This window comes from Camponotus floridanus, unplaced genomic scaffold, assembly GCF_003227725.1.
Source record: "Camponotus floridanus strain SB8 unplaced genomic scaffold, Cflo_v7.5 scaffold28, whole genome shotgun sequence".
NCBI lineage: Eukaryota > Metazoa > Arthropoda > Insecta > Hymenoptera > Formicidae > Camponotus > Camponotus floridanus.
In genome coordinates, this window is record NW_020229414.1 from 289195 (window position 1) to 301292 (window position 12098).

Sequence of the window (12098 nt, forward strand, 5' to 3'; positions counted from 1 at the left end):
AATTTTCAATTGATTCAAAAATCTAACATTAAATTTATGAACATTTCTGCGATTTTTTTAATCCATTGACAAAATGTTAAAACAGATTTACAAATATTCCTGTTTAATTTATAATAATATAAAGAAAAGTTGTAAAATACCCACTATTGATTACTCTGCAATTTTTTTAAAATTTGTATCAAAATATATTTCAATATTAGATCAATGTCATTTGTAAAAACGTAATATCATATAAATGTAAAAATTTATAATTTTGCATAGTCCAAGAAACATAATAATAAGACATAAATAAAAAATAATAGTAAATGTTAAAAATTATTCGAGATACTTATTGAAACATCTATCGAAGTTTTAAATTCCGATTACGCAAGAAAGACGACGTATAAATGCAAACCACAAACCCATGGTCGTGACAGAATCAAATTAATTCAGAAGACTTCCCCCTCGTTTTTATTCGCAAGCTAGTTAATAACCTCGAGCTGACAAGTTTTTAGATCATAGCTCGTATGGAGGAGCGATTTAAGCGACTAGTTCGAAAAACGAAGATCAACTTCTCAAGTCTCATTCTCTTCATCCGTCCTTTTTCATTATTTTTGCCGTTGCTATTCACATCTTTCCTTGTCAATTGTTTTGCTCATCTCCGCAAGTCGCGTTCTTATACTTCCTGCCACGTATCTATCTATCTGCATAAATGATGAACACATCAGAATTTATGTCAGAAAATTCTCGCGATATCTGAACGATGTCAATTCTTCGTTAATAGATGATAATTAATACATATTCCGCTGCAAAAACGTTAATCCTGAATTTATTACAACTGCTACATTTACAAAAATAAATTAAAAGAAAGCTATAATATGTTTACTTTGTATTTTGCGAAATGTATAAATTTCTGACAAAAAAAGTCATAATTATAAAAACAACATTTATTTTACGTAATATTTATAGCAAACGTGAAAAAATGATAAAAAATTGCATATTTTCTAATTAGCAAATTATATAAAATATTTTATTCCGACTTTTTTTGTTTTTCTTTTCGTATCTCTTTTTACAATATATTGTTAGTTTTAACTTTCTTTATGGAGACAAATGCATTAGATAGTTTCTGTTTCATCTAGTACATCAAACTAGTAAATCGAGAACATTGGAAAGCGATGGCGATAAGAATTTCCGTTTTTGCCTTCTTTTGCAAAGCTTTTACCGCCATTAATAGCAAACACTGTTTCGATATTTCTTCTTTTTGAGAAATTTATACATTACTTCGCATGATATACGTCCGGAATAAAAAACAATCAAGTTTCGATTTTAATTGAATTTTATTTTGGACACTTGATATGTCCGAGTAAAAATTAATAATATATTATTGCGAAATATGAAACTCTTATAACATCAACGAAACAAATATATAGATAATATGCTATATAAATATGCGTTATATCATATCTTTTTATTGAGTTATTATCTATCTTTTTTTATTTTATTATTTAATAAATCGATAAAATATATAATAATATATATTTATATAATAAATCAATATATATCGGCTTCATTATCTACACTAAATTAATCTGTATATAAGTTGAAGTTTCTTTCGCTTTTTTCATATTGCCAAATATAGTTATTAATTTTTCTTATAATTAATTTGTCTTATTAATTATAATTATTAGTGTACCTTATTATTCTACGATTATATTCTTTGTGAAATGAATAGAAGGGACAATAAATATTGAATTGAAACGTATTAATATTTAATTTTCAACATACAATCTTTATTTCTTCGTATTAATTTTCTATATATTAATTTTTCTTTGTTCATTCCTGATAAAAATCCCAAATAAAATAACACTTTTCAAGATCGTGCATGCAAGAGAGATCGATTAAGCACATCACCCGACATCATGCATTATTGATGTTAATATGAAAACTTTCAAATGAAAACCTAAAGTCGAATTTTACAATTGCCGCACACGAAGTTCGTTCGAAAGATGCATTTTAATGATATTCATGTCGAATGTCACAAGTGTACGAGAAATAAGACGGAATAATGCACGGGATAAAGCATGATCGTGCACGAAATGAACTCAACAGAATGTTCGCGTAGTCAGAGATTCCGATGTCTGTTTTTTATCTCTCTTCTCCGATACATTTCTTTCGTGACTAATGATCGCGTTATAGCAACGACGTGCATGTCAGTGCATCCCCGGCGTCTTCGGAAACCTGTTCTCCATCAGTGTTTTGAAGCTTCGAACGCCATTCGCGTACGTGTCGCGATTCGAAAATTTTCATTTTTATGATACGGAACCGGAGAACGATCGTGGAATAAGGAAGAAAGGAGATCAGAAATTCGAATGCAAAAAGAATTGGATAAAGGGAGAAAAAAAGACCTCGTGACAAGACTTTGAGAAAGAAACAGCCGCACAAACTTGATAACTCGGGTATGTACTCATATTTATCTTGAAGATGAAAACAAGAGACACTGGGATATAATTATGATAATATCTTCACTAAAACGAACGGGACACATTGAACTTATAAATTCTTAATCAACATAATCATGCATTCAAAACGAATTGATATTTCAGTGATATTTGAACGCGTCATCGTAGCTCATTTTAAAAAATAATGAGAAGTGTAGAAAAAAATATCTAATGGAAGCCTATACGATCAAGTGTGTAAGAAATGAAAGTTATATATTTGGATAAATTTTAATTGGTATCTAGAATTACATATATACATATAACAGATAAGATTATATTCTTATCAATAAAAAATGTTTGCTTACGCGTTCTTCTTAAAGAGCTCTATTATCTCTTGAATATGAATTAACTCGAGCCAAACACCTACTCCACAATAACTCTAATTAAACAGTAGGAAAGGTGGAAAACCACATAAATATATTCATCGTTTCGAAAGTGTTAGGTATCTACCGGTTCGAGCGAATACGCGCTGGAGAAAGTCGGATCCGGAAACGGCCAAAAGGCGGTACACAATTTTCGGCGGTGGTTGTCGCGTTCGCTTCCGGCCGCGAATTCAGCCTCGATGCCCGAACAAAAGCATTGTCCATCAACTCTGGGGCAGCCGAGCGTGAAACCAGAACTTTAATTCACGAATTCCGGTGCGAATACTATGGCGGCTGCGAGAAGAGCAGAGAGAGATGAAGCGACAGAGGGAAATTCGGGGAGAAGCGCGCGCTTTTACCTCTCTCGCCCGTGTTTACTTTCTACGGGAGACAATCGAAGGGAATCTCTTCCCGGGATGCTTTCACGATTGTCTTCTGCCACTTGTTCTCACCGGCTCTCGGTGGCTTCGGAGAGTCAATCGCGTTAATTACGCCGACACAAAGCTCGCACACATGCGTGCAGCTTAATTTCGAGCGCGGCGAAAGTGTTTTAACCTCGATCGCGAAAGTGCATCCAGATGCACATGCCACCACCACCATCACCACCAGTGGGAGATGTTTGTGAGATTGCCCCTTTCGAATTTTTATAGCCCGAGATTGCGCGGCTCGTTTCGCTCGTGAGAAGAATTTACGCGCCTCCGAGGTCACACATCCTACATTTATATTGTTAACCTTGAAATTAGACCGGACAGCCCTCAACGGTCGTCGCCACCTACGTTTTAGGTTGCATTCTAAAATTGTCTCTGCGTCTTCAGAACGTGCAAAAATAAAGAGCCCACAAAAATATAACGAAAAATAACCAGCAAGATATCTGCCATCTACTTTCAAGGCTACTGATTCCAAAAGATGATAAAAAAATATATGTATATTTCATTTCTCTCCTTCTCTTTATTATAAAAGGATATCATAGGACTAGTGGAACAATATAAATAATCTGATGAAAATATTAATAATTATAGATATAATTTCAAGCAAAGAAGGGGAGAAACATTTTTTTAAAGCACATAAATAGATTAATATTAAAAATAACAAATATCCTACAAATATCCTATAATACAAAATCACTAATCAAAAATATCAAAAAATAATGATTAAATTATATTGTACATCTTATTGTAAAAATATATGAAATGGTTCTTGTTACGACTAGAATAACCAAGAAGGAGCTATTCACTCTCGCAACTTGTGGCATTTTTCAGACCTACTCGGCGTAATTTAGGGGACAGGATCAGACGGAGAAATTATACGAAGGGGACCGAATGGCGCCTCGATTCAGTCGCTACGGTTTCATTTCGCGATCGGATCAAATAACTGAAATTCATATACGAAAGTTGGTCGCACTTGAAAAATACGAATCCAGGGCGGTACACCGGACCATGGCGTTTTCACCGATACGATATACCGGCGAAACGCGAGTGAAACGTCGTAATAATTACATATTACGCTCCCGGAGAAATAACTGCGTTGGTCACTGCCAGAAATCGCAATTTTCGTGAACACGCTGTCGTGGAGAGACTTTCGTTTTCGCTTTACACCGCCATTTCGTCACGAAAGTTCACCTACACAACCAGCTTTATATCAGTGGCCAGTTTTATACCAATTAAAAATTATTCTCGTTTCTCATACTTTAATTATGCGTTACAATTCTAAAAAAAAAAGCTTATTTTTTCGTATTTTATACACAATTTTATATGTAATTGAATTATCAAAAAAAATAAAATTTCTGTTACTTCAAGCAAAATGAAACGAAATTGCAACGGAATTAATGCACGAAAATATATCAAAAAAATAAAATTTCTGTTACTTCAAGCAAAATGAAACGAAATTGCAACGGAATGAATTAATGCACGAAAATATATCATTCTGACAAAAAAATACAATTTCCGTTAGATCAAGAGAATACTGCCGCATACTCGATTAAAGCACATGACTGTAATACGATATGAGCAAATGAGATTGTCAGTAGTATACCAGCTAGAAAGCTCCTTGTCCGTCGCAATATCTTTCATTTCGCAAGATTCTCTCCTCGACAATTTTTATCTAAACTGCATCATTTCCTTCTTGATTCTATTTTGCGGTCAGGACTGAAGAGAGTCAAGGAAAAATAAGATGCGACTCGTGACGGATTATACAACGGAAAAGGAATCGATTTCAACTTGTCTACATAAGTGATCTCTTTTTGTTTACATCGTAACATCCGTATTCTATATCATCAATGATGTAATTCACATTTGATTTTATATTCAGGATAAATGTTGAGCATTAAATTAGCGAATTGTTTACATTTCAAAATTGGTAATTGTGTAATTAAATTGGGTATTGAAAACGAATCACGAATCACGATGTGCTAAAAATTTATGTTTTAGATATCCGCTTCTGATGTGATTTGGTTTTAACGAGACGATTAGAGATTCCAAGTAATAAATTTATGTCTATCCACAATGAGCGATAATATTCAAATGCGATGTTTTTTTCACAACAGAAAAAAAAATTTGCATCTTGACAGTAATTGCATCTTTATCTATCGATACATGTGTTAGAGGCTATAAAAGCGCGTAACAAATTGACATCATTATCTAACCGGAATTATTTTCGTTGATTACCAATGACAACTATAAAAACGATGAATACTATCTGCGATGCAAACATTCTAAACAGAACAAATGTATGTCTGATGTTTGAACAGAATATCGTCCAAACAGTACGACTCTCTTCTTTCCTGATTTATTCATGTATGAATTAACATACAGAACGCGAAGGGCTCTCTATGGACAATACCATATCGGCATATTTTACATTCTCTAGCAGTCGGTGATAATCCAGAACGATACATCACGTCGCGGGCGCAAAACACGAATTACTAACGAGATCCACGGTTTGCTTTCACAAAAACGTGGGATACTCGACGTTATGCCCGATAAATATTCGCAAATGCGTTCATAGTCATAACAAAAATATTGAATTATAATCCGAATGTTTGACATATGATAAAGTTACAAGATATGCACAGTATACACTGCAATGTCAGTCCAGAGTTGATTTTTCTTGAATGAAAATGTCAAAAGAGATTACCATTCAATGCAACTTTCTAATTCTCAATATTGTATATCTTCGCGACTCAGACAAATTAAAATTCAGATAAGAAAAAGTCCACGAATAAAATTAAACGAAGAATATAATTTTGTTAATTTATTTTTTTTTCTTTTATTTCTTTCAATAAAAAAGAAAAAATATATGTTTATATATATTTTCTAAGTTTTCATTAATTATTATAAAATTATATTTTAAATATACTTTTAAATATATTTAAAATATTTTTATTTTATGCGAAGAAAATATCAACTCCAAATTGATCAAAAAATGTATCATTAAAAAATTTTGCAAAATCCTTTTTCCTCTCTCTTTCTTTTTTTTCATATTTAATTATATGCATTAAATTCTCTTCACATTTACGTTGATATAACACTTGAATTATTTAAGAATAAGAATATCATTCTTAACATGAAGTAACTGTTAAGAAATTCCTTTTATTCCTAATGATATTTTTATTTAATATTTAATTATATAAATTACTCTTTTGGAGTAATAAATTAACTACATACATTGTGTTAATATAAATAGTACAAGATGTAAGATTTTGTAGCTCGTCATTCTGACGCCTTCGCGGAGAAATCAAGCTACGCGAAGCTATGCGTCCGGTCAACGGACGCTTATTAATCGAATAATCTGCTGCGTAATCCAACATCGTTTATTAATCGCTATCTAGACTAGTCGTAAAAGAACCGAGTATCACGTGCCCGCGCTCACGGACTAATGAGCTACGTCCGAAGACAAGGAGAAACATGTGTCTAATGAACATCCGCCGCGCGATAATAAATCGCTCGCTCGCTCACGCGTCTCGCGAAAAAAAAGAGGTCTCTATGCAAATCGATCGACTTGTTGCTGTTCCTGTTTTCGTGCGCGATCGATCGAACTCCGCCAAAGCGTTCCGATCCAATAAATAAGAACGGAATAACCGCCGCAGTATATAATAATCTTTATCGGTCATGCGAGTCCGACGTTTTATGATCGATCGGAGACAATTCGTTCTGATCAACTATTTTGCTCGCAATCGCCTGAGAAAATGACTCTTTCTTGACGAAACGTTCTAAATTGCATACTTGCCGTCAGTTGCCCTGTTGACCCGTAAGTGTATCGTAATAATCGACTGCGAATTCGCGAAAAATATGAGTACCTCCAATTTGCAAAAAAAAAATGTCAAATTCCGTTCAAAATCGAAACATTAAAATTTATGTATAATATGTATAATAAATATCACTCTCTTTTTTGAGTTAACTGATACAAAAAGAGAAATATATTACTTATTTTTATTTCAATTATGACGTTATGTCTTTTTTTTATTTATTGTAAAGCTATTTTTTTAAGAAATGCATATTTTGTGTTTATCTCCTTGAATGCCGTATGTTTAAAACTATCTCAGAATATTAATTCGTACTGTTATTTTAATCTGATTATATATAAAAGTAATAAATTAAGATCGAATATTTCATAATTTCAATTTTTATACTTCGAGAGTGTTATTTACTAAAATTAGTAATTGCAAAATCTATAATTGTAATTATATAAAAGTCACGAATATCGCAATTGAAATATTAAATGGCGTATAAAATGAATTCAACGGAAACATTCAACAAAATCGCATTTTTATATTAACACATCATATCGTTTGCAAAAAATATATGCATATAAAAAAAGCACGAACTTTGTCCTCTCTGAAAGCAATTAATCTCAACAACTCGAAGTTTTTCGAACGAATATTAAAATTAAAATAATATCGACGGAATCTCACTTAGAAAAAGATGTCTAGCTAAGATAATTATATTCATCAAATACAAAAAAACAGCTGTGTTCGAGGACTATAGATCTCATTATCGAATTTATATTATCCTACCTATGTAAATCGATATACGATTCGATCATGATCACGATACGATCCTAAAATAAGATTTAACCAACCTCTATATTTTCTAAAAAAAACACACACACACACGTATGTGTGTGTGTAAATTTCAATTATTTTATAATATTTTGTTGTATAAAAACTAATATGTGAAAATTTACTATTTATATTAATCGGTTCTAATATTCATTTCAAGGTAATAAATCTATAAATAATATATTTATTTAAATCATTCTTTCTTATATTATTAAAGTTAATTTGAATTTTTAATTTGAATTTTCTTTTAATATAGAAATAAAAAATTTAAATATATCAAGTAATTTATAAGGATAAATATAAAATATTTTTGATAGCTGTGTCTATTATCTGTGTCTGATTCTCCGTTTTTTCTAATATATTTTTCTCTTATACATCGATGTACTATATTAATCTGATATTCGCAAAAATCTATTACCTTGAAAAGTGTCAAATTTATATGTCAATTTTTTATTACATACATATGAAATATATTATATACAATATATTTCAAAATAAAAAAACATGAAATATTTTACATATATTAGATTACATAATAATATAAAATAGATCATTACTACAGAATAATTAAAAGCAGAAGCAACAAATAATAAATAATTTATAAATTGCTCACCACAGTTCCATTGTCGTCCAATACTTCTCTGAGAGCCTCTTCCTCCTCGTTTTTTCCTTTCTTATTCACTTCGCTGTTTCTTTATGGCACTCACACAATATTCACTCGCGAAAATACGGTTATTTAATGCACGGTACTTTGCACGTCACTCTCGAAGTTGATCGCACACGACGCGAATATTATATATATCGATGGGAAAACGATACACTAACTACGATCACACAAAACTATAATTCTTCCGTTACATTCTTACAAGCCGTTTTGCAATATACTCTTATGTCGTTTGTCGCGAAAATTAATCTATCGCGCAAGCTGATAACCTATAATTATAATAATCGTAGAGCGCGAATAATCATGTATTTGATGTCTTTCGAAAGGTAATGCGACATATAAAACGTCTCAAGTTGTCTGCTCGAGTCTCGCGAATGATTAAGAATTGAGCGTTATAAGTTAAAGTAACGAAAAGCCGTGATACACATCACCATTTAATAACAACTGTGGAATGCGGCCTTGACGGTATGTACGTACTGATTGTGAGACGAACCCCACTACAAGGACAATAGGTGGGGGAAGGGGTGGGGGAAGGAGTGGGAGAAGAGGTGGGAGAAGGAGGAAGGACCGACGCGCATAGATGAAAAGGTTTTTGTTATGGTAATATCAATATATCAGTACTGGTGAAGAGAAAGACATATTATACACGGAGAAATAAAATGTTACAGTACAAATTACATGAAAATATATTTCCTTTTATAACATGTATTACAAAATTAGAATGTAACGATATTTTAAGATGTGTATTATTATAAAAATTGTAATTTACACATTTGTTTTATTGTTTTTAACAATATGAATTATGCAAAATATGTATGAATATATCCAATACTCCTAAAATATTATACATATTATAATGTTATTGAATAAAAATATATTTCATGATTTTTCTTACATGTTAATAAATTTAATGTTAAATGTATGTTCCACAATAACAAAAATTATATTGTAATTTGTACTGCTATAATTTCTCTATGTTTATTATGTTATCATTAATACAATTCTTCCATCACGACAGCTTTTAATAGTGATTAAATTCTTTCGTATATAAAATTAATTTTCCTTATCCCCGGATCGCGTTATGATTATTTTTCTTATATTTATACGTCCCGTTACCATGATACTTTTATATCATTTGTCGCGGAAATTAATTAATCGCGCGAATTTATAATCTCTAATTATAATAATCGTAGCGCGAATAATTATACGCTTACAATTAGTGTCTTTCTTTTCTAAAAGATAATGCGATATATAAAAGCGTCTCGTGTGGCTACCTGTCTACTCGAGTCTCGCGAATAACAACAAAATAATCCTATATTATTAAAGTAATGAAAAACCGAAAACGATACAATCATTTCTTACAATCAATTTGAAAAAAAATCCATAGAGTACGATATATTTGATAAATTTATTTTGTAGAGTATTGAATGCTTTGTGAAAATAATATGAATCAATTGCAATAATATGAATTTTTCGGCGCTCGTTTGTGACGTATCTATGACGTGTTACTGTTTATATGTCGCGTCCTTGACATTCACGCGAGGCAAGATACTCGTGTATCATCATTATCTCTCGAGATACAAACGCGACAAGTACTACGAGATATCAAACGCGATAATTCCTTACTGAACAATTAGATTATCAATTCGCGTGATTAATTAATTGCTTTGACGACTTCTAAAGTGTAGGCACATGGCTGTTTATCGAAATAAATACTTTTGCACGATATATTTATTTAAAATAGGAATCGAAACAATATAATTATTGTTTTGATTTAATTACTTATAAGTTATACATTACATCTATAAATATATTTTGTCATCGAATATATCTTGCATCGCGCGCTTTAAAACTCTACGCGAATAATCAACAAATATATTTTCGGATATTAGTTTCTGCGAAACTTTAAACTCATAATCTAATATTATTTATATTATAATATGAAATAGTAATTGTATTAAAAAAAACATATTTATCAGCAATAGATGTCGTCATGGCAAATGAATTTAGTCGCGCGATTTCGCTGAACGAATCATAATTTCGTGTGATCGTAGTTTTTGCAATATATTCTTTCATCGTAATATAATCGCGTCGTGTGCTATCAACATCGAAAATGTCATGCTAAGTGCAACGTAATTATCGTATGTTGCTGATTAATGCACGTGCGATCATATCGTGAGTGTACTTTGGTGAATGTTGTGCAAGTGCCATGAAGAAACAACAAGATGAACAAGAGAGAAGGAAATCCAGTACGAAGGGAAGAGTCATTCGTTGACAACGGAACAGCTGGTGAGTAATTTACACATCATTTATTATTTGTGTTATTTGTCAATTTAATTACAATGTCTATCTACGATAGTAATTTATTTATTCATATCATTTTATACATCCGGTTAAAACATGAGCTAAACAGAGTCCTGATTCTTATTAAATTAATTTTTTTCTTAACGCAAGATACTCTAAGAAATGCGACAGTAATCCCTGTTTTTGACACATAATACCGATCGGTCGTAAAAAAATTCGTATCACGAATCTCAGTTAAATCCGCTTGACGACAGGGAGAAGTATGGAATATTTTATTGGAACTGGATATACTGGATGCTATATCTCTGCCTGCTGTGAGAGCGACTGTGTTAACTACTCGCGATTGTGAGATATTTGCAGAGTATCCCGCGGGCATTCGCGCTCTTTAAGAGTGCGAGGCTTACATAAATGTTCTCGCGATGCCACCGACTAACGCGGATCAGCGATTATCTGATTATATATCGCAATAAACCGGTCAAACGTTTTCAATTATGTTTCTTTACGCGACAATTCGCGTTTCTCATCATTTCGATTTCGAGATGACAGAGATAGATGCAGTCCCATTTAATACACGTATTTTGAAGTTAGCACAAATCTACAATTTAATTCAGACTTACGCGTATTCGCCTCACGCAGCCCACCTTGAAAGGTTAATCCCCTCGCGTTTTTTTTTTTTTTTTTTTTTTCAGAAAGTCGCAACCTCTTATGCCACGTAAAATTAAATATATCGCAATTGTACGTGTATCGAAATATTATTAAGTGCACTCAGTTCCATATAATACAATTATTTAAGATTGAATGCGTTTAAGGATTTGAAATTTATAAAAATTATTATTATAAAATTAGTAAAATAATAAGAGTCGTCTATTAATAAATTATTTGAATCTCTTGTGCCAATTTTCCGCAATCACTTTTTTTATTTATTTTTTATGAAATAGAAAAAAAAATTTAAACCGTTTTCCTTTGCTAAGTAAAAGCTTTGTTTTAAAATTCACAAAATTTAAATTAATTTTCGATTTGTAATATCTATCTTAAAATGTGAATATTCTTCTTTTGTCTTTTAGGAAGTCAATTTTCGTGTTCATAGAATAAAACTAAATTAATAAATGTGTTAATAAAGAGAATCTCTGCATATAAATATATATAAACATTTAAATATAAGTGTTTCAGTTAATTTTCTAGAAATCACAAAATTCATGTTACAATTTAAGGTTTAAAAAACAAGGAAAACGAGA

General features: G+C 31.5%; 1 protein-coding gene across 3 annotated transcripts in view; it reads right to left on the reverse strand.

Moving 5' to 3' along the window:
- LOC105249147 overlaps positions 1 to 12098 on the reverse strand; it is a 105342-nt gene that overhangs the window by 51861 nt on the left and 41383 nt on the right. The window contains exon 1 of one of the 3 annotated variants that reach the window (XM_011254399.3): positions 8509 to 9246. The exons of the other annotated variants lie outside the window; for them this stretch is intronic. The gene's annotated coding sequence lies outside the window, so the exon portion shown is untranslated. Of the gene's footprint in view, positions 1 to 8508; positions 9247 to 12098 lie in introns of those variants that run through there. 3 annotated transcript variants of the gene reach the window in all.